Genomic DNA, 20,575 nt, shown 5'->3' on the forward strand with positions numbered 1-20,575 from the left:
AGTTTCTCAGAATGCTTCAGTCTAGATTTTGTGTGAAGATAATTCCTTTTCCACCATTGGCCACAAAGCGCTCCAAATATCCACATGCAGATACTACAAAAAGATTGTTTCCAAACTGCTCAATCAAAAGAGTCTTTCAACTCCCCCAGATGAATGCACACATCACTAAGAAGTTTCTCAGAATGCTTCTGTCTAGTTTTTATGTGAAGATATTTCCTTTTCAAATATAGTCCTCTAAGCGTTCCAAACATACATTTGTAGATGCTACAAAAAGAAAGTTTCCAACTGCTCAATCAAAAGATAGGTTCAACTCTGTGAGTTGAATGCACACATCTCAAAGAGGTTTCTCAGAATGCTTCTCTCTAGTTTTTATGTAAAGATATTTCCTTTTCCACCAGAGGCTGCAAAGCACTCAAAATATCCATTTGCCAATTCTGCAAAAAACTGTTTCCAAACTGCTCAATCAAAAGTAAGTTTCAGCTCTGTAAGAAGAAGGCACACATCACAAAGAAATTTCTCAGAAAGTTTCTGTCTATTTTTTATGTGAAATTATTTTCGGTTTCCCTAGAGGCCACAAAGGGCTCCAAAATATCCCTTTGCAGATTCTAGAAAACGACTTATTCAAAACTTTTCAAAACAAAGAAAGGTTCAGCTCTGTGAGATGAATGCACACATCACAAAGAAGTTTATCTGAACGCTTCTGTCTAGTTTTTACGTGAAGATATTTCCTTTTCAACTATAGGCTGCAAAGCACTCCAACTATCCACTTGCAGATTATATAAAAAGAGTGTTTTGAAACTTCTCAATCAAAAGAAAGTTTCAACTCTGTGAGATGAACACCTACAACACAAGGAGGTTTCTCAGAAAGTTTCTGTCTAGTTTTTATGTGAAGATATTTCCTATTGTCCCAGAGGCCTCAATAGGTTCACAAATGTCCCTTTGCAGATTGTACAAAACGACTGTTTCCAAACTGCTCCATCAAAAGAAAGGTTTACCTCTGTGATATGAATGCACACATCACAAAGAAGTTTCTCAGAATGCTTCTGTCTAATTTTAATGTGGAGATATTTCCCTTTCCACTGTAGTCTGCAAAGCCCTCCAAATATCCAATTGCAAATTCTACAAAAGGAATGTTTCCAAACTGCTCAATCAAAAGAAAGATTCAATTCTGTGAGATGAACACACAAGTCACAAGAAGTTACTCAGAATGCTTCTGTCTAGTTTTTACATGAAGTTATTTCTTTTCACTATAGGCTACAAAGCACTCCAAATATACACGTGCAGATTCTATAAAAAGAGGGTTTCCAAACTGCTCAATCAAAAAAAAGGTTGAACTCGGTGAGATTAATGCAAAAATCACAGAGAAGTTTCTCAGAATGCTTCTGTCTAGGTTTTAGGTGAACATATATCCTTTCCTCTATAGGTCCCAAACACTACAAATACCCACTTGTAGATACTACAAGAAGAGTGTTTCAAAACTATTCAATCAAAAGAAAGGTTCAACACTGCGAAATGAATGCACACATAAAAAATAAGTTCCTCAGAATGCTTCTGTCAAGTTTTTATGTGAATATATTTCCTTTTTCAACGTATGTCTCAAAGCATTCCAAATATCCATTTGCAGATAGTACAGAAAGACAGTTTCCAAACTGCTCAATCAAAAGAAAGGTTCAACTCTGTGAGATGAATGCACACATAGGAAGGCAGTTTCTCAGAATGTTTCTGTCTAGTTCTTATCTGAAGATATTTCCTATTTCCCCAGAGGCTTCAGTGGTCTGAAAAATATCCCCCTACAGAGTCTACAAAACGACTGTTTCCAAACTGCTCAATCAATACAAAGGTTCAAGTCTGTTAAATGAATGCACACTTCAAAAAGAAGTTTCTCAGAATGCTTCCATCTATTTTTTATGTGAAGATATTTCTTTTTCACCATAGGTCTCAAAGCGCTCCAAATATCCACTTGCAGATTCTACGAAAAGACTGATTACAAAGTGCCCAATCAAAAGAAAGTTTCAACACTGTGAGATTAAAGCACACATCAGAAATAGTTTTCTCAGAAATTTTCTTTTTTTGTTTTTATGTGAAGATATTTCCTATTACCCCATAGGCCTCAAAGGGCTCACAAACACCCCTTCACAGATTCTACAAAACGACTGGTTCCAAACAGTTCAATCAAAAGAAAGTTCAACTCTGGAGATGAATGCACACATCATAAAGAAGTTTCTTAGAATGCTTCTGTCTAGTTTCTATGTGAAGATATCACCTTTTCGACTACAGGTCACAAAGCGCTCCAAATATCCACTTGCAGATTCTACAAAAAGAGTTTTTCAAAGCTTCTCTATCAAAAGAAAGGGTCAACTCTGTGAGATGAATGCACACATCACAAAGAAGTTTCTCAGAATGCTTCTTTCTAGATTTATGTGAAGATATTTCCTTTTCCACTGTAAGAAGCAAAGGGCTCCAAATACCCACTTACATATTCTACAAAAAGAGTATGTCCAAACTGCTCAATTGACAGTAAGGTTCAACTCTGAGATATGAATGCACACGTCACAAAGTAGTTTCTCAGAATTCTTCTGTCTAGTTTTTATGTAAAGATATATTCCTTTCCACCACAGGTGGCAAAGCACTCAAAATATCCACTTGCAGAATCTACAAAAAGAGTGTTTCAAAACTGCACTGTCAAAAGAAAGCTTCAACTCTGTTAGTAGAATGCAGACATCAAAAAGAAGTTTCTCAGAATGCTTCTGTGTAGTTTTTATGGGAAAATATTTCCTTTTCCACCATAGGCCTCAAAGCGCTCTAAAAATCCCCTTGCAGGTTTTATAAAAAGAGTGTTGCAAAACTGCTCAATAAAAAGAAAGGTTCAACTCTGTGAGATGACTGCACACATCACAAAGAAGTTTCTCAGAATGCTTCTTTCTAGTTTTTACGTGAATATATTTCTTTTCCACCATAAGCTGCAAAGCGCTCCAAATATCCACTTGCACATTCTACAAAAAGAGTGTTTCTAAACTGATCAATCAAAAGATAAATTCAACTCTGTGAGATGAATGCACACATCACAAAGAAGTTTGTCAGAATTCTTCTGTCTCTTTTTTATGTGAAGATATTAACTTTTTCCAACATAGGTCTCAAAGTACTCCAAATATCCAATTGCAGTTTCTACAAAAACAGTGTTTCACAACTGCTCAATCAAAAGAAAGGTTCAACACTGTGAGGTGAATGCACACATCACAAAGAAGTTTCTCAGAGTACTTCTGTGTACTTCGTATGTGAAGATATGTCTTTTCCACCATAGGACTCAAAGCGCTCCAAGTATTCACGTGCAGATTGTAAAAAAACAGTGTTTCAACAATGGTCAATTAAAAGAAAGATTCAACTCTGTGAGATGAATGCAAACATCACAAAGAAGTTTCTAAGAATGCTCCTGCTTAGTTTTTATGTGAAGATGTTTCCTTTTCCACCAAAGGCCCCAAGGCTCACCAAACATCCCCTTGCAGATCCTACAAAAGGACTGTTTCAAAACTGCTCAATCAAAAGAAGGGTTCAGCTCTGTGAGATGAATGCACACATCAAAAAGAAGTTTCTCAGAATGCTTCTGTCAAGTTTTTATATGAAGATACTTCCTTTTCCATCATAGGCCTCAAAGCACTCCAAATATCCATCTGCAGATTCTACAAGAAAAGTGCTTCAAAACTGCTTAATCAAAAGATAGTTTCAACCCTGTGAGTTAAATACACACATCACAAATAAGTTTCTCAGAATGCTTCTTTCCGGTATTTATGTGAAGATATGTCGTTTTTCACTATAGGCCTCAATCTCCTCCAAATATCCATTGGCAGATACTACAAAAAGAGTGTTTCAAAACTCCTCAATCAAAAGAAATGTTCAACTCTGTGAATTGAATGCACACATCAAAAGGGAGTTTTTCAGAATGCTTCTGTTTAGTTTTTCTGAAGATATTTCCTTTTCCACCGTAGGCCCCAAAGATCTGCAAACATCCACAGGCAGATTCTGCAAAAGAGTGTTTCAAAACTGCTCAATCAAAAGAAAGTTTTAACTCTGTGAGTTGAATACACTCATCACAAATAAGTTTCTCAGAATGCTTCTGTCTAGTATTTATGTGATGATATGTCCTTTTCCACCGTATGCCTGAATCCGCACCAAATATCCATTTGAAGATGCTACAAAAAGAGTGTTTCAAAACTGATCAATCAAAGGAAAGGTTCCATTCTGTGAGTTGAATGCACACATCACAAAGAAGTTTCTCAGATTATTTCTGAGTAGTTTTTATGTGAAGATATTTCCTTTTCCATCATAGGCCCCAAAGCGCTCCAAACATCCAAAGGCAGATTCAACAAAAAGAGTGTTTCAAAACTGTTCTACCAAAAGAAATCTTCAACTCTGTGAGATGAACACACACATCAGTAAGAAGTTTCTCAAAATGCTTCTGTCTAATTTTTATATGAAGATATATCCTTTTCCACCATTGACCTCAAGGTGCTCCAAATATCCACTTGCAGATTCTACAAATAGAGTGTTTAAAAACTGCTCAGTCAAAAGGAAGGTTAAATTCTGTGAGATGAATGCACACATCACAAACAAATTTCTTAGAATACTTCTGTCTAGTTTTTATGTGAAGATAATTGCTTTTCCTCCATGGGCGTGAAATGTTCCAAATATCCAATTGCAGATTCTACAAAAAGAGTGTTTTAAAACTGGTCAATCAAAAGAAAGGTTCAACACTATGAGATCAATGAACACACCACAAAGAAGTTTCTCAGAATGCTTCTGTCTTGTTTTTATGTGAAGATATTTCCTTTTCCACTGCAGGACTCAAAGTGATCCATATATGCACTTGCAGATTCTACAAAACGAGTGTTTCAAAACTGCTCAATCAAAAGAAAGTTTCAACTCTGTGAGATGAATGGACACATCACAAAGAACTTTCTCAGAATGCTTTTGTCTAGTTTTTACGTGAAGATATTTCCTTTTGCAACATAGGCCTCAAAGTGCTCCAATCACCACTTGCAGATTCTACAAAAAGAGTGCTTCAAAACTGCTTAATTAATAGAAAGGTTCAGCTGTCTGAGATGAATGCACACATCACAAAGTAGTTTCTCTGAATGCTCCTGTCAAGTTTTTATGTGAAGATATTTCCTTTTCCAGTAAATGTTGCATATCATGCAAAATATCCACTTTCAGATTCAACAAAAACTGTGTTTTAAAACTGCTCAATCAAAATAAATGTTCAAACTTGTGGGTTGAATGCACAAATCACAAAGAACTTTCTCAGAAATCTTCAGTCTAGTTTTCATGTGAAGATATTTCATTTCCCAGCATAGGCCTCAAAGCGCTCCAAATATCCAATTGCAGATTGTAGAGAAAGACTGTTTCAACACTGATCAATTAAAAAAAAGATTCAACACTGAGAGATGAATGCAAATATCACAAAGAAGTTTCTCAGAATTCTCATGTTTAGTTTTTATGGGAAGATATTTCCTTTTTCACCATAGGCCCTAAGGCGCTCCAAACATCCACTTGTGGGTTGTACAAAAGGACTGTTTCAAAACTGCTCAATCAAAAGAAGGTTTCAACTCTGTGAGATGAATGCACACATCCCAAAAACTTTCTCACAATGCTTCTGTCAAGTTTTTACGTGAAAATATTTCCTTTTCCACCATAGGCCTCAATCCACTTCAAATATCCATTTGCAGATATTATAAAAAGACTGTTTCTAAACTGCTCAATCAAAAGAAAGTTTCCACTCTGTGAGTTGAATGCAAACAGCACAAAGAAGTTTCTCAGATTACTACTGTGTAGTTTTTATTTGAAGATGTTTCCTTTTCCACCATAGGCCCCAATGTGCTCCAAATATCCACCTGCAGATTCTACAAAAAGACTGTTTCAAAACTGCTCTATCAGAAGAAAGGTTCAACTCTGTGAGATGAACACAAACATCACAAAGAAGTTTCTCAGAATGCTTCTGTCTAATTTTTATGTGAAGATATTTCCTTTTCCACCAAAGGGCTCAAAGTGCTCCAAATATCCACTTGCAGATTCTAAAAAAACAGTGTTTCAAAACTGCTCAATAAATAGAAATGGTCAACTCTTTGGGATGAATGCACACAAGAAAAAGAAGTTTCCCAGACTGCTTCTTTCTGATCTTTATATGAAGATATTTCCTTTTTCAGCATTGACCTCAGAGATCTTCAAATATCCACTTGCAGATTCGTCAAATAGATTGTTTAAAAACTGCTCAATCAAAAGAATGGTTCGACTCTGTGAGATGAAGGCAAATATCACATAGATGTTTGTCCGAATGCTTTTGTCTAGTTTTTATGTGAAGATATTTCCGTTTCCAACATAGGTCCGAAAGCTCTCCAAATATCCACTTGCAGATTGTACAAAAAGAATGTTTCAAAAATGCTGAATAAAAATAAATTTTCAAGTTGGTGAGATGAATGCACACATCAAAAAGAAGTTTCTCAGAATGCTTCTGTCCAGTTTTTATGTGAAGATATTTCTTTTTCCACCTTAGGCCACAAAGTGCTCCTCATTACTACTTGCAGAGTCTACAAAAAATGTGTTTCAAAACTGCTCAAACAAAAGAAAGTTTCAACTCTCTGAGTTGAAACCAGACATCACAAAGTAGTTTCTCAGAATGCTTCTGTCTTGTTTTTATGAGAAGATTTTTCCTTTTCCACAATAGTACGTAAAGTGCTCCAAATATCCACTTGCAGATTCTACAAAAGGAGTGATTCAAAACTGCTAAATCAAAAGAAAGATTCAACTCTGAGAGATGAATGCACACATAGCAAAGTAGTTTCTCAGAATGATTCTGTCTAGTTTATTGGGAAGATATTTCCTTTTCCACCATAGGCCCCAAAGGGCTCCAAATATCCACTTTCAGATTGCACAAAAAGTGTGTTTCAAAACTGCTCAATCAAAAGAAAGGTTGAACTCTGTGAGATGAATGCCCACATCACAAAGAAGCTACTCAGAATGCTTCTGCCTTGCTTTTATGTGATGGTATCTCCTTTTCCACCATAGGCCAGAAATCACTCAAAATATCTGCTTGCAGGTACTACGAAAAGAGTGTTTCAAAACTCCTCAAACAAAAGAAAGGTTCAACTCTGTGAGATGAATGCACACATCACAAAAAAGTTTATGAGAATGATTCTGTCTGGTTTTTACGTGAAGGTGTTCCCTTTTCCACCATAGGCCTCAAAGGGCTCCAAATATCCAATTGCAGATTCTACACAAAGATAGTTTAACAACTGTTCAATCAAAAGAAAAGTTCAACTCTGTGAGTTGAATGCACACATCACAAAGAAGTTTCTGAGAATGTTTCTGTCTAGTTTTTATGTGAAGATATTTCCTTCTCCACCATAGGCCTCAAAGCACTCCAAATATCCACTTGCAGATTCAACAAAAAGAGTGTTTGAAAACTTCTCAATCAAAAGAGAGGTTGAAATCTGTGAGATGAATGCATACATCACAAAGAAGTTTCACAGAGTGCTTCTGTCTACCTTTTATTTGAAGAAATTTCCTTTTCCAACATAGGCCACAAAACGCTCCAAATATACAGTTGCAGACTCTACAGAAAGAGTGTTTCAAGCTCCTCAATCTAAAGAAAGGTTCAACTCTGTGAGTTGAATGCACTCATCAGAAAGATATTTCTTATAATGCTTCTGTGTCATTTTTAAGTGAAGATATTTCCTTTTCTACCATAGGTCTCAAAGCACTCCAAATATCCACTTGCAGATTCTACAAAAAGAGTGTTTCAAAACTGCTCAATCAAAAGAAAGGTTCAACACTGTAAGATGAATGCACACATCACAGAGGAGTATCTCAGAATACTTCTGTGTAGTTTTTATGTGAAGACATTTCCTTTTCCACCATATGACTCAAAGAACTCTGAATCTCCAATTGCTGATTCTACAAATAGAGTGTTTAAAAGCTGCTCAATCAAAAGAAAGTTTGAACTCTTCGAGATGAAAGTGCACATCATGGAGAAGTTTCTCAGATTCTTCTGTGAAGTTTTTATGTGAAGATATTTCTTTTCTACCATAGGCCTCAAAGCGCTCCAAATATCCACTTACAGATTCCACAAAAAGAGTGTTTCAAAACTGTTCAATGAAAAGAGAGGTTCAATTCTGCGAGATGAATGCACACATCACAAAGAGGTTTTTCAGAATGCTTCTGTCTAGTTTTTATGTGAAGATAGTTCCTTTTCGACAATAGTCTACAAAGCCCTCAAAATACACATTTGCAGATTCTGCAAAAAGAGTTTTTCAAAACCACTCAATCAAAAGAAAGGTTCACCTCTGTGAGATGAATGCACACATCACAAAGAAGTTTCTCAGAAAGCTTCTGTGTAGTTTTTATGTGAAGATATTTCATTTTCCACCATTGGCCCCAAAGCGCTCCAAATATCCCCAGCAGTTTCTATAAAGAGTGTTTTAAAACTGCTCAGTCAAAAGAAATCTTCAACTCTGTGAGATGAACACACACATCACAAAGCAGATTCTCAGAATGTTTCTAATTTTTATGTGAAGATATTTCCTTTTCCACCATAGGTCTCAATGGCCTCAAAATATCCACTTGCAAATTCTACAAAAAGAGGATTTCAAAACTGCTCAATCAAAAGAAAGGTTTAAATCTGTGAGATGAATGCACACATCACAAAGAAGTTTCTCAGAATGCTTCTGTCTAATTATCATGTGAAGATATTTCCCTTTCCACTAAAGGCCACAAAGAACTCCAAATATCCACTTGCAGGTTCTACAGAAACAGTGTTTCAAATCGGCTCAATCAAAATAAAAGTTCAGCCCGGTGAGATGAATGCACACATCTCAAAGATGTGTCTCAGAATGCTTCTATCTGGTGTTTATGTGAAGATATTTCTTTTGCACCTTAGGCCCCTATCTACTTGCAGATTCTACAAAAAGAGTGCTTCAAAACTGCTGTATCTAAAGCAGTGTTCAACGTTGTGAGATGAATGCACACATCACAAAGAAATTTCTCAGAATGCCTCTGTCTTGTTTTTAAGTGAAGATGTTTCCTTTTCCATCGTAGGCCTCAAATCGATCCAAATATCCACTTGCAGACTCTCCAAAAAGAGTGTTTGAAAACTTCTCTATCAAAAGAAAGTTTCAACTCTGTGAGATGAAGGCACACATCACAATGAAGTTTCTCAGAATGCTTCTGTTTAGCTTTTAAATGAAGATATTTCCTTTTCCATCATAGACCTCAAAGCACTTGAAATATCCACTTGCAGATTCTACAAAGGAGTGTTTCAAAGCTATTGAATCAAAAGAAAGTTTCAACTCTGTGAGATGAATGCACACATTACAAAGAGGTTTCTCAGAATGCTTCTGTCTAGTTTTTATGTTAAAATATTTCCTTTTCCACCATAGGCTGCAAATCTCTCCAAATATCCACTTGCAGTTTCTACAAAAAGAGTGTTTCTAAACTGCTCAATCAAAAGAAAGGTTCAACTCTGTGAGTTGAATGCACATATCACTAAGAAGTTTCTCAGAACACTTTTGTCTAGTTTCTGTGCGAAGTTATTTCCTTTTCCACCATACGCCACAAATCGCTAAAAATATCAAGTTGCAGATCCTACAAAAAGAGTGTTTCAAAACTGCTCAATCAAAAGAAAGGTTCAACTCTGTGAGATGAATGCAAACATCACAAAGAGGTCTCTCAGAATGCTTCTGTCTAGTTTTTATGTAAAGATATTTCCTTTTTCACCATGGGCTGCAAAGCACCCCAAATACCCACATGCAGAATCCATAAAAAGAGGGTTTCAAAACTCCTCAATATATAGAAAGCTTCTACTCTGTGAGATGAATGCACACGTCACTAAGATGTTTCTCAGAATACTTCTATCTAGTTTTTATGTGAAGATATTACCTTTTCCACCTTAGGCCTCAAAACGCTCCAAATATCCACTTGCAGATTCTACAAAAAGAGTGTTTCAAGACTGCTCAATCAAAAGTAAGGTTCCACTCTGTGCAATGAATGCACACATCACAAACAAGGTTCTGTGAATGCTTCTGTCTAGTTTTTATGTGAAGATATTTCTTTTCCACCTTAGCACTCAGTGCTGCAAATATGCTCTTTCAGACTCTACAAAAGGAGTGTTTCAAAACTGCTCAATCAAAAGAAAGGTTCAACTCTGTGAGATGAATGTGCACATCACAAAGAAGTTTCTCAGAATGCTTCTTTGTAGTATTTATGTGAAGATATTTTGTTTTCCACTAGAGGCCACAAAGTGCTCCAAATATCCACTTGCAGATTCTACAAAAAGAGTGTTTCAAAACTGCTCAACCTAAAGAAAGTTTCAACTCTATGAATTGAATGCCCACTTCACAAAGAAGTTTCTCAGAATGCTTCTGTCTAGTTTTTATGTGAAGATATTTCCTTTTCCACCATAGGCCTCAAAGTGCTCCAAGTATCCAGTTTCAGAAACTACCAAAAGATTGTCTCCACACTGCTCAATCAAAAGAATGGTTCAACTGTGTCAGTTGAATACACACATCACAAGGAAATTTCTCAGAGTGCTTCCATCTTGTTTTTATGTGAGGATATTTCCTTTTCCACCATAGACCTCAAAGCCCTCCAAGTATCCACCTGCAGATTCTACAAAAAGAGTGTTTCAATACTGGTTAAACAAAAGAAAAGTTCAACTGTGTTAGATGAATGTATACATTAAAACCAACTTCTCAGAAAGCCTCAGTCAAGTTTTTATATGAAGGTATTTCCCTTTCCACTGTAGGCCTCAAATCGCTCCAAATATCCACTTGCAGATTCTACAGAAAGTGTGCTTCAAAACTGCTCAATCAAAAGAAAGTTTCAACTCTGTGTGTTGAATGCGCACATCAGGAAGAAGTTTCTGAGATTACTTCTGTGTAGTCTTTATGTGAAGATGTTTCCTTTTCCACCATAGGCCCCAATGCACTCCAAACATCCACGTGCAGATTTTACAAAAAGAGTGTTTCAAAACTGCTCAATCAAAAAAAAGTTCAACTCTGTGAGATGAACGCAAACATCACAAAGAAATTTCTCAGAATGTTTCTGTCTAATTTTTATGTGAAGATATTTCCTTTTCCACCAAAGGGCTCAAAGAGCTCCAAATATCCACTTGCAGTATCTATGAAAAAGGATTTCAAAACTGCTCAATCAAAAGAAAGTTTCATCTCTGTGAATTGAATGCACATATCACAAAGAAGTTTCTCAGAATTCTTCTGTCTAGTTTTTATGTGAAAATATTTCATTTTCCTCTATAGGCCTCAAAGCACCGCAAATAACCATTTGCATATACTACAAAAATACTGTTTCCAAACTGCTAAATCAAAAGAAAGGTTCAACCCTGTGAGTGGAATGCACACATCACGAAGAAGTTTCTCAGATTTCTTCTGTCTAATTTTTATGTGAAGATATTTCTTTTTCCACCATAGGTTTCAAAGCTCTCCAAGTATCCAATTGCAGATTCTACAAAAAGAGTGTTTCAAAAGTCCTCAAACCAAAGAAATGTTGAATTCTTTGAGAGGAATGCGGACATCACATGGCATTTTCTCAGAATGCTTCTGTCTAGTGTTTATGTGATGTTATTTCCTTTTCCACCATGGGCCTCAAAGTGCTCCAAATAACCTCTTTCAGATTTGACCAAAAGAGTGTTTCAAAACTGCTATGTGAAAAGAAATGTTTACCTCTGTGAGATGAATGCTCACATCACAGAGAAGTTTCTCAGAATGCCTCTATCTAGTTTTTATTTGAAGATATTTCCTTTCCCACCATAGGTCTCAAAGCTCTCCAAATATCCATTTGCAGATACTACAAAAGACTGTTTCCAAATTGTGCAATCAAAGGAAACGTTCAACTCTGTGAGTTGAATGCACACATCACAACGAAGTTTCTCAGAATGGTTCTGTCTAGTTTTTATGTGAAGATATTTCCTTTTCCACTATAGGCTTCAAAGCACTCCAAATATCCAATTGCAGATACTACCAAAAGACTGTTTCCAAACTGCTCAATCAAAAGAAATGTTCAACTCTGTGAGATGAATGCACACATCACAAAGAAGTTTTTCAGAATGCTTGTGTCTAGTTTTTAAGTGAAGATATTTCCTTTTCCATCCTAGGCCTCAATGCGCTCCAAATATCCACTAGCAGATTCCACAAAAAGAGTGCTTCAAAACTGCTGAATCAAAAGAAAGTTTCAACTCCGTGAGATGAATGCATATATCACAAAGAAGTTACTCTGAATGCTTCTGTGTAGTTTTTATGTGAAGATATTTAATTTTCCACTATAGGTCACAAAGCTGTCCAAATATCCACTTGCAGATTCTACAAAAACAGTGTTTAAACTGCTCAATAAAAAGAAAGTTTCAAATCTGTGAGATGAATGCACACATCACAAAGAAGTTTCTCTGAATCCTTCTGTCTAGTTTTTATGTGAAGATATTTCCTTTTAAACTGTAGGCCTCAAAGTGCTCCAAATATCCATTTGCAGATACTACAAAAAGCCTGTTTTCAAGCTGCTCAATAAAAGGAAAGGTTCAACTCTGTGAGTTGAATGCTCACATCAGAAAGAAGTTTCTCTGAATGCTTCTGTGTAGTTTTAATGTGAAGATGTTTCCTTTTCCACTATAGGCTGCAAAGCACTCCAAATAGCCACTTGCAGATTCTAGAAGAGTATATCAAAACTGGTCAATCAAATGAAAGGTTCAACTCTGTGCGTTGAATGCACACATCATGAAGAAGTTTCTCAGAATGCTTGTGTCTAGTTTTTATGCGAAGATATTTCCTTTTCCACCATAGGCCACATAGTGCTCCAAATATCCAATTGCAGATTCTGCAAAAGGAGTTGTTCAAAACTGCTCAATCAAAAGAAAGTTTCAACTGTGTGAGATGAATGCAAACATCACAAGGAAGTTTCTCAGAAGGCTTCTGTCTAGTATTTATGTGAAGATATTTCCTTCTCCACCATAGGCCTCAAAGCGCTCCAAATATCAAGTTGCAGATTCTACAAAAAGACTGTTTCAAAACTGCTCATTTAAAAGAAAAGTTCAAAACTGTGATTTGAATGCACACATCAAAAAGTAGTTTCTATGGTTTTAGGTCTAACGTTTAAGTCTTTAATCCATCTTGCATTAATTTTTGTATAAGGTGTAAGGAAGAGATCAATTTTCAGCTTTCTACATATGGCTAGCCAGTTTTCCCAGCATCATTTATGAAGTAGGCAATCCTTTCAGCTTTGCTTGTTTTTCTCAGGTTTGTCAATGATCAGATATTTGTAGATATGCAGTGTTATTTCTGAGGACTCTGTTCTGTTCCATTGATCTATATCTCTGTTTTAGTACCAGTACCATGCTGTTTTGGTTACTGTAGCCTTGTAGTATAGTTTGAAGTCAGGTAGCATGATGCCTCCAGCTTTGCTCTTTTGGCTTAGGATTGACTTGGCGATGCAGCATCTTTTTTGATTCCATGTGAACTTTTAAGTAGATTTTTCCAATTCTGTGAGAAAGTCATTGGTAGCTTGATGAGGATGGCATTGAATCTATAAATTTCCTTGGGCAATATGGCCATTTTCACAATATTGATTCTTCCTACCCGTGAGCATGGAATGATATTCCATTTGTTTGTTTCCTCTTGTATTTCATTAAGTAGTGGTTTGTAGTTCTCTTTGAAGAGTTTCTTCACGTCCCTTTTAAGTTGGATTCCTATGCATTTTATTCTGTTTTAAGCAATTGTGAATGGGAGTTCACTCATGATTTGGCTCTCTGTTTGTCTGTTATTGGTGTATAAGAATGCTTGTGATTTTTGTACATTGATTTTGTATCCTGAGACTTTGCTGAATTTGCTTATCAGCTTAAGGAGATTTTGGGATGTGACAATGGGGTTTTCTAGATATACAATCATGTCCTCTGCAAACAGGGTAATTTGACTTCTTCTTTTTCTAATTGAATACCCTTTATTTCCTTCTCCTGCCTAATTGCCCTGGCCAGAACTTCCAACACTATGTTGAATAGGAGTGGTGAGAGAGGGCATCCATGTTTTGTGCCAGTATTCAAAGAGAATGCTTCCAGTTTTTGCCCATTCAGTATGATATTGGCTGTGGGTTTGTCATAGATAGCTCTTATTATTTTGAGATACGTCCCATCAATACCTAATTTATGGAAAGTTTTTAGCATGAAGGGTTGTTGAATTTTGTCAAAGGCCTTTTCTGCATCTATTGAGATAATCATGTGGTTTTTGTCTTTGGTTCTGTTTATATGCTGAATTACATTTATTAATTTGTGTATATTGAACCACCCTTGCATCCCAGGGATGAAGCCCACTTGATCATGGTGGATAAGCTTTTTGATGTGCTGCTGGATTCTGTTTGCCAGTATTTTATTGAGGATTTCTGCATCAATGTTCATCAAGGATATTGGTCTAAAATTCTCTTTTTTTGTTCTGTCTCTGCCAAGCTTTGGTATTAGGATGATTCTGGCCTCATAAAATGAGTTAGGGAGGATTTCCTCTTTTTCTATTGAATGGAATAGTTCCAGAAGGAATGGTACCAGTTCCTCCTTGTACCTCTGGTAGAATTCGGCTGTGAATCCAAACCATAAAAACCCTAGATGATAACATAGGCATTACCATTCAGGATATAGGCATGGGCAGGGACTTCATGTCTAAAACACCAAAAGCAATGGCAACAAAAGTCAAAATTGACAAATGGGATCTAACTAAACTAAATAGCTTCTACGGAGCAAAAGAAACTACCATCACAGTGAACTGGCAACCTACAAAATGGGAGATAATTTTCACAACATGCTCATCTGAGAAAGGGCTAATATCCAGAATCTACAATGAACTAAAACAAATTTACAAGATAAAAAGAAACAACCCCATCAAAAAGTGGTCAAAGGACATGAACAGACACTTCTCAAAAGAAGATATTTACCAGCCAAAAAACGTGAAAAAATGTTCACCATCACTGGCCATCAGAGAAATGCAAATCAAAACCACAATGAGGTACCATCTCACACCAGTTAGAATGGCATGCATTAAAAGGTCAGGAAACAACAGGTGCTGGAGAGGATGTGGAGAAATAGGAACACTTTTACACTGTTGGTGGGACTGTAAACGAATTCAACCGTTGTGGAAGTCAGTGTGGCTCTTCCTCAGGGATCTAGAACTAGAAATACCATTTGACCCAGCCATCCCATTACTGGGTATATATGCAAACAAATATAAATCATGCTGCTATGAAGACACATGCACACATATACGTTTATTGTGGAACTATTCACAATAGGAAAGACTTGGGACCAACCGAAATGTCCAACAGTAATAGACTGGATTAAGAAAATGTGGCATATATACACCATGGAATACTATGTAGCCATAAAAAATGACGAGTTCATGTCCTTTGCAGGGACATGGATGAAATTGGAAATCATAATTCTCAGTAAACTATTGAAAGGACAAAAAACCAAACAGCGCATGTTCTCACTTGTAGGTGGGAATTGAACAATGAGAACACAAGGACACAGGAAGGGGAACATCACACTATGGGGACTGCTGTGCGGTGGGAGGAGGGTGGAGGACTAGCAATAGGCGATATACTTAATGCTGAATGAGGACTTAATGCGGGCAGCACACCAGCATGGCACATGTATACATATGTAACTAATCTGCACATTGTGCACATCTACCATAAATCTTAAAGTACAATTCAAAAAAAGAAGTTTCTCAGAAAGCATCTGTCTACTTTTTATGTGAAGACATTTCCTATTCCACCCAAGGCCTCAAAGCACTCCAAATATCCACATGCAGATCCTAGAAAAAGAGTGTTTAAAAACTGCTCAATCAAAAGAAAAGTTCAAATCTGCGAGATGAATGCACACATCACAAAGAAGTTTCTCAGAATGCTTCTGTCTAGTTTTTATGTGAAGATATCTCCTTTTCCACTGTAGGCCTCAAAGCCCTCTAAATATCCATTTGCAGATACTACAGAAAGATTGTTTCCAAACTGCTGAATGAAAAGAAACGCTCAACTCTGTGAGTTGAATGCTCATATAACAAGGAAGTTTCTCAGAATTCTTCTGTCTAGTTTTTATGTGAAGATATTTCCTAGCCCAACAAAGATCTCAAAGCATTCAAAATAGCCACTTGAAGATTCTACAAAAAGTGTTTCAAAACTGCTCATTCAAAAGAAAGGTTCAACTCTGGAAGATGTGTGCACACATCACAAAGTAGTTTCTCCAAATGGTTCTGTCTAGTTTTTATGTGAAGATACTTCCTTTTCCACCATAGGCCTCAAAGTGCTCTGAATATTCACTTGCAGTTTCCAAAAAAAAAGTGTTTCCATACTGCTCAATCAAAAGAAAATTTAAACTCCACAAGATTAAGGCACACATCACAAAGAAGTTTTTCAGAAAGCTTCTGTGTAATTTTTATGTGAAGATATTTCCTTTTCCACAATAGGCCTCAAAGCACTTCAAATGTCCTCTTGCGGATTCTACAAAAAAGTTTTTCAAAACTACTCAATCAAAAGAATGGTTCAACTCTGTGGGATGAATGAATACATCACCAAGAAGTTTCTCTGAATGCTTCTGTGTAATTTTTATGTGAAGATATTTCCCTTTCCACCATAGGCCTCAAAGCGCTCAAAATATCCACTTGGAAGTTCTACAAAAAGAGTGTTTCAAAACTGCTTAATCAAATAATAGTTACAACTCTGTGAGATGAATGCACACAACACAAGATGTTTCTCAGAATGATTTTGTGTAGTTTTTATTTGAAGACAAATCCTTTTCCACAGTATACCTCAAAGCACTCCAAATATCCACTTGGGGATTCTACAAAAAGAGCGTTTAAAAACTGCTCCACAAAAAGAAAGTTTCAACTCTGTGAGATGAATGCACACATCAAAAAGAAGTTTCTCAGAAAGCTTCTGTGTAGTTTGTATGTGAAGATATTTCCTTTTCCACCACAGGCTGCAAATGGCTCCAAATATCCACTTGTAGATTCTGCAAAAAAAAGAGTTTCAAAACTCCACTATCAAAAGTTAGTTTCAACGCTGTGAGTTGAATGCTCACATTACAAAGAAGATTCTCAGAATTCTTGCGTGTATTTTTTTGTGAAGATATTTCCTTTTCCACAATAGGCCTCAAATTGCTCCAAATATTGACTCGCAGATTCTACAAAAAGAGTGTTTCAAAGCTGCTCAATGAAAAGAAAAGTTCCACTCTGTGAGATGAATGCACTCATCACAAAGGAATTTCTTATAATGCTTCTGTGTAGTTTTCATGTGAAGATATTTCCTCTTCCACAATGGGCCTCAAAGAGCTCCAAATATCCACTTCTGGATTCTCCAAAATAATGTTTCAAAACTGCTCAATCAAATGAAAGGCTGAACTCTGTGAGATGAATGCCCACATCTCAAAGATGTTTTTCAGAATATTTCTGTAAAGTTTTCATTGGAAGATATTTCCTTTTCCACCATAGGCTGCAAAGGGTTCCAAATATCCACTTGCAGATTCTACAAAAAGAGAGTTTCAAAACTGCTCTGTCAAAAGATAAGTTCAACTCTGTGAGTTGAATGCACACATCTCAAAGCTGTTTCTCAGTATGCTTCTTTGTAGTTATTCTGTGAAGACATTTCCTTATCCACCATAAGCCTCAAAGCGCACCAAATATCCACTTGCAGATTCTACAGAAAGAGTGTTTCAAAACTGCTCAATCAAAAGAAAAGTTCAACTCTGTGAGATAAATGCACACATCACAAAGATGTCTCTCATAATGCTTCTGTGTAGTTTTATGTGAATGTATTTCCTTTTCCACAACAGGTATTTAAGCATTCCAAATATTCACTTGCAGATTCTACAAAAAGAGTGTTTATAAACTGCCCAATCAAAAGAAAAATTCAACTCCTGGAGATGAATGCACATATAAAAAGGAGTTTCTCAGAATGCTTCTGTGTTGCTTTTATGTAAAGAAATTTCCTTTTCCACCATAGGCCTCTAAGTGCTCCAAATATCCACTTGCAGATTCTACAAAAAGAGTGTTTCAAAACTGCTTAATCAAAAGAAAAGTTCAACTCTGTGAAATGAATGCACACATCACAAGGAAGTTACTCAGAATGCTTCTTTGTAGTTTTTATGTGAAGATATTTATTGTTCCACAATATTCCGCAAAGCGCTTCAAATATCCACTTGCAGATACTAAAAAAAGAGTGTTTCAAAACTGCTCCATCAAAAGAAAAGATCAACTCTGTGAGAAGAATACACACATCACAAAGAAGTTTCTCAGAATGCTTCTTTGTAGTTTTTATGTGAAGATATTTCCGTTTCCACCATAGGCCTCAAAGTGCTCCAAATATCTACTTTCAGATTATACAAAAACAGTGTTTCAAAACTGATTAATCAAAAGAAAACTTCAACTCTGTGGATGAATGCACACCTCACAAGGAAGTTTCTCAGAATGCTTCTGTGTAGTTTTTATGTGAAGATATTTCCTTTTCCACAGTAGGCCTCAAAGCCCTTCAAATATCCACTTGCAGATTCTATAAAAAGGATGTTTCAAAACTGCTCAATCAAAACAAAGTTTCAACTCTGTGAGATGAATGCACACATTACAAAGAATTTTCTCAGAATGGCTCTCTGTAGTTTTTATTTGAAGATATTTCCTTTTCCACAATAGAACTCACAGAACTCCAAATATCCTATTGCGGATCCTACATAAAGAGGGTTTCCAAATTCCTCAATCAAAGGAAACGTTCAACTCTGTGAGATGAATGCTGATATCACGAAGAAGTTTCTCAGAATGCTTCTGTGTAGTTTTTATGTGAAGATATTACCTTTTCCCATTAGGCCTCAAACTACTCCAAATATCCTCTTACAGATTCTACAAAAAGAGTGTTTCAAAACTTCTCAATCAAAAGAAATGTTCAACCCTGTTAGATGAAGGCACACATCACAAAGAAGTTTCTCAGAATGCTTCTGTGTAATTTTTATGTGAATATATTTCCTTTTCCCTATAGGCCTCAAATCGCTCCAAATATCCACTTGCACACTCTACATAAAGAGTGTTTCCAAAATGGTCAATCAAAAGGAAGGTTTAACTCTGTGAGATGAATGCACACATCACAAAGAAGTTTCTCAGAATGCTTCTGTGTAGTTTTTATGGAAGATAATTCCCTTCCAAAATAGGCCACAAGGGCTCTAGTTATCCACTTGCAGATTCTACAAAAAGAGAGATTCAAAGCTGCTCAATCAAAAGAAAGTTTCAATTCTGTGTGATGAAGGCACACATCACAACAAGTTTCTCAGAATGCTTCTGTGTAGTTTTTATGAGTAGATAATTCCTTTTCTACAATAGGCTTCAAAGCACTCCAAATATCCACTTGCAAACCCTACAAAAAGATTTTTTCAAAACTGCTCAATCAAAAGAAAGCTTTAACTCTGTGAGACGAATGCACAAATCACAAAGAAGTTTCTGAGAATGCTTCCATGTAGCTTTTATGGGAAGATATTTCCTTTTCCACTGTAGGCCTCAAATTGCTTAAAATATCCCCTTCCAGATTCTATAAAAGGAGTGCTTCAAAACTGCTCAATCAAAAGAAAATTTCAACTCTCTGAGATGAATGTACACATCACAAAGGAGTTTCTCAGAATACTTCTGTGTGGTTTTTATGTGAAGATATTTCAATTTCCAAAATAGTCCGCATAGGGCTCCAAATATCCTCTTGCAGATTCTACAAAAAGAGAGATTCAAAACTGCTTAATCAAAAGATAGGTTCAACAATGTGAGTTGATTGCACACATCACAAAGAAGTTTCTCAGAATCATTCTGTGTAGTTACTATGTGAAGATATTTCCTTTTAGACAATAGGCATCAAAGTGCTCCAAATATCCACTTGCACATTCTACAAAAAGAGTGTTTCCAAACAGTTGAATCAAAAGAAAGGTTCAACTCTGTGAGATGAATGCACACATCACAAAGAAGTTTCTCAGAATGCTTCTGTGTAGTATTTATTTAGAGATATTTCCTTTTTCACAATAGGCCTCAAAGAGCTCCAAATATCTACTTGCAGATTCTGTAAAATAGTGTTTCCAAACTGCTTACTCAAAAGAAAGGTTCAACTCAGTGAGATGAATGCACACATAACAAAGAAGTTTCTCAGAATGCTTCTGTGTAGTTTTTATAGGAAGATATTTCCTTTTCGGGAATAGGCCTCAAAGGGCTGCAAATATCCACTGGCAGATTCTACAAAAAGAGTGTTTGAATACTGCTCATCAAAAGAAAATTTGAACTCTGTGAGATGAAGGCATAGATCACAAAGGTGTTTCTCAGAATGCTTCTGTGTAGTTTTTATGTGAAGATATTTCCTCTTTCACCATAGGTCACAAAGGGCTTCAAATATCCTCTTGCAGATTATACAAAAAACAGAGTTTCAAAACTGTTCATTCAAAAGATAGGTTCAACTCCATCAATTGAATGCACCCATCACAAAGAAGTTTCTCAGAATGCTTCTGTGTAGCTTTTGTGTGAAGATATTTACTTTTCCA

The sequence above is a fragment of the Pongo abelii genome, chromosome 22, assembly GCF_028885655.2.
Source record: "Pongo abelii isolate AG06213 chromosome 22, NHGRI_mPonAbe1-v2.0_pri, whole genome shotgun sequence".
NCBI classification, from domain to species: Eukaryota; Metazoa; Chordata; class Mammalia; order Primates; family Hominidae; genus Pongo; species Pongo abelii.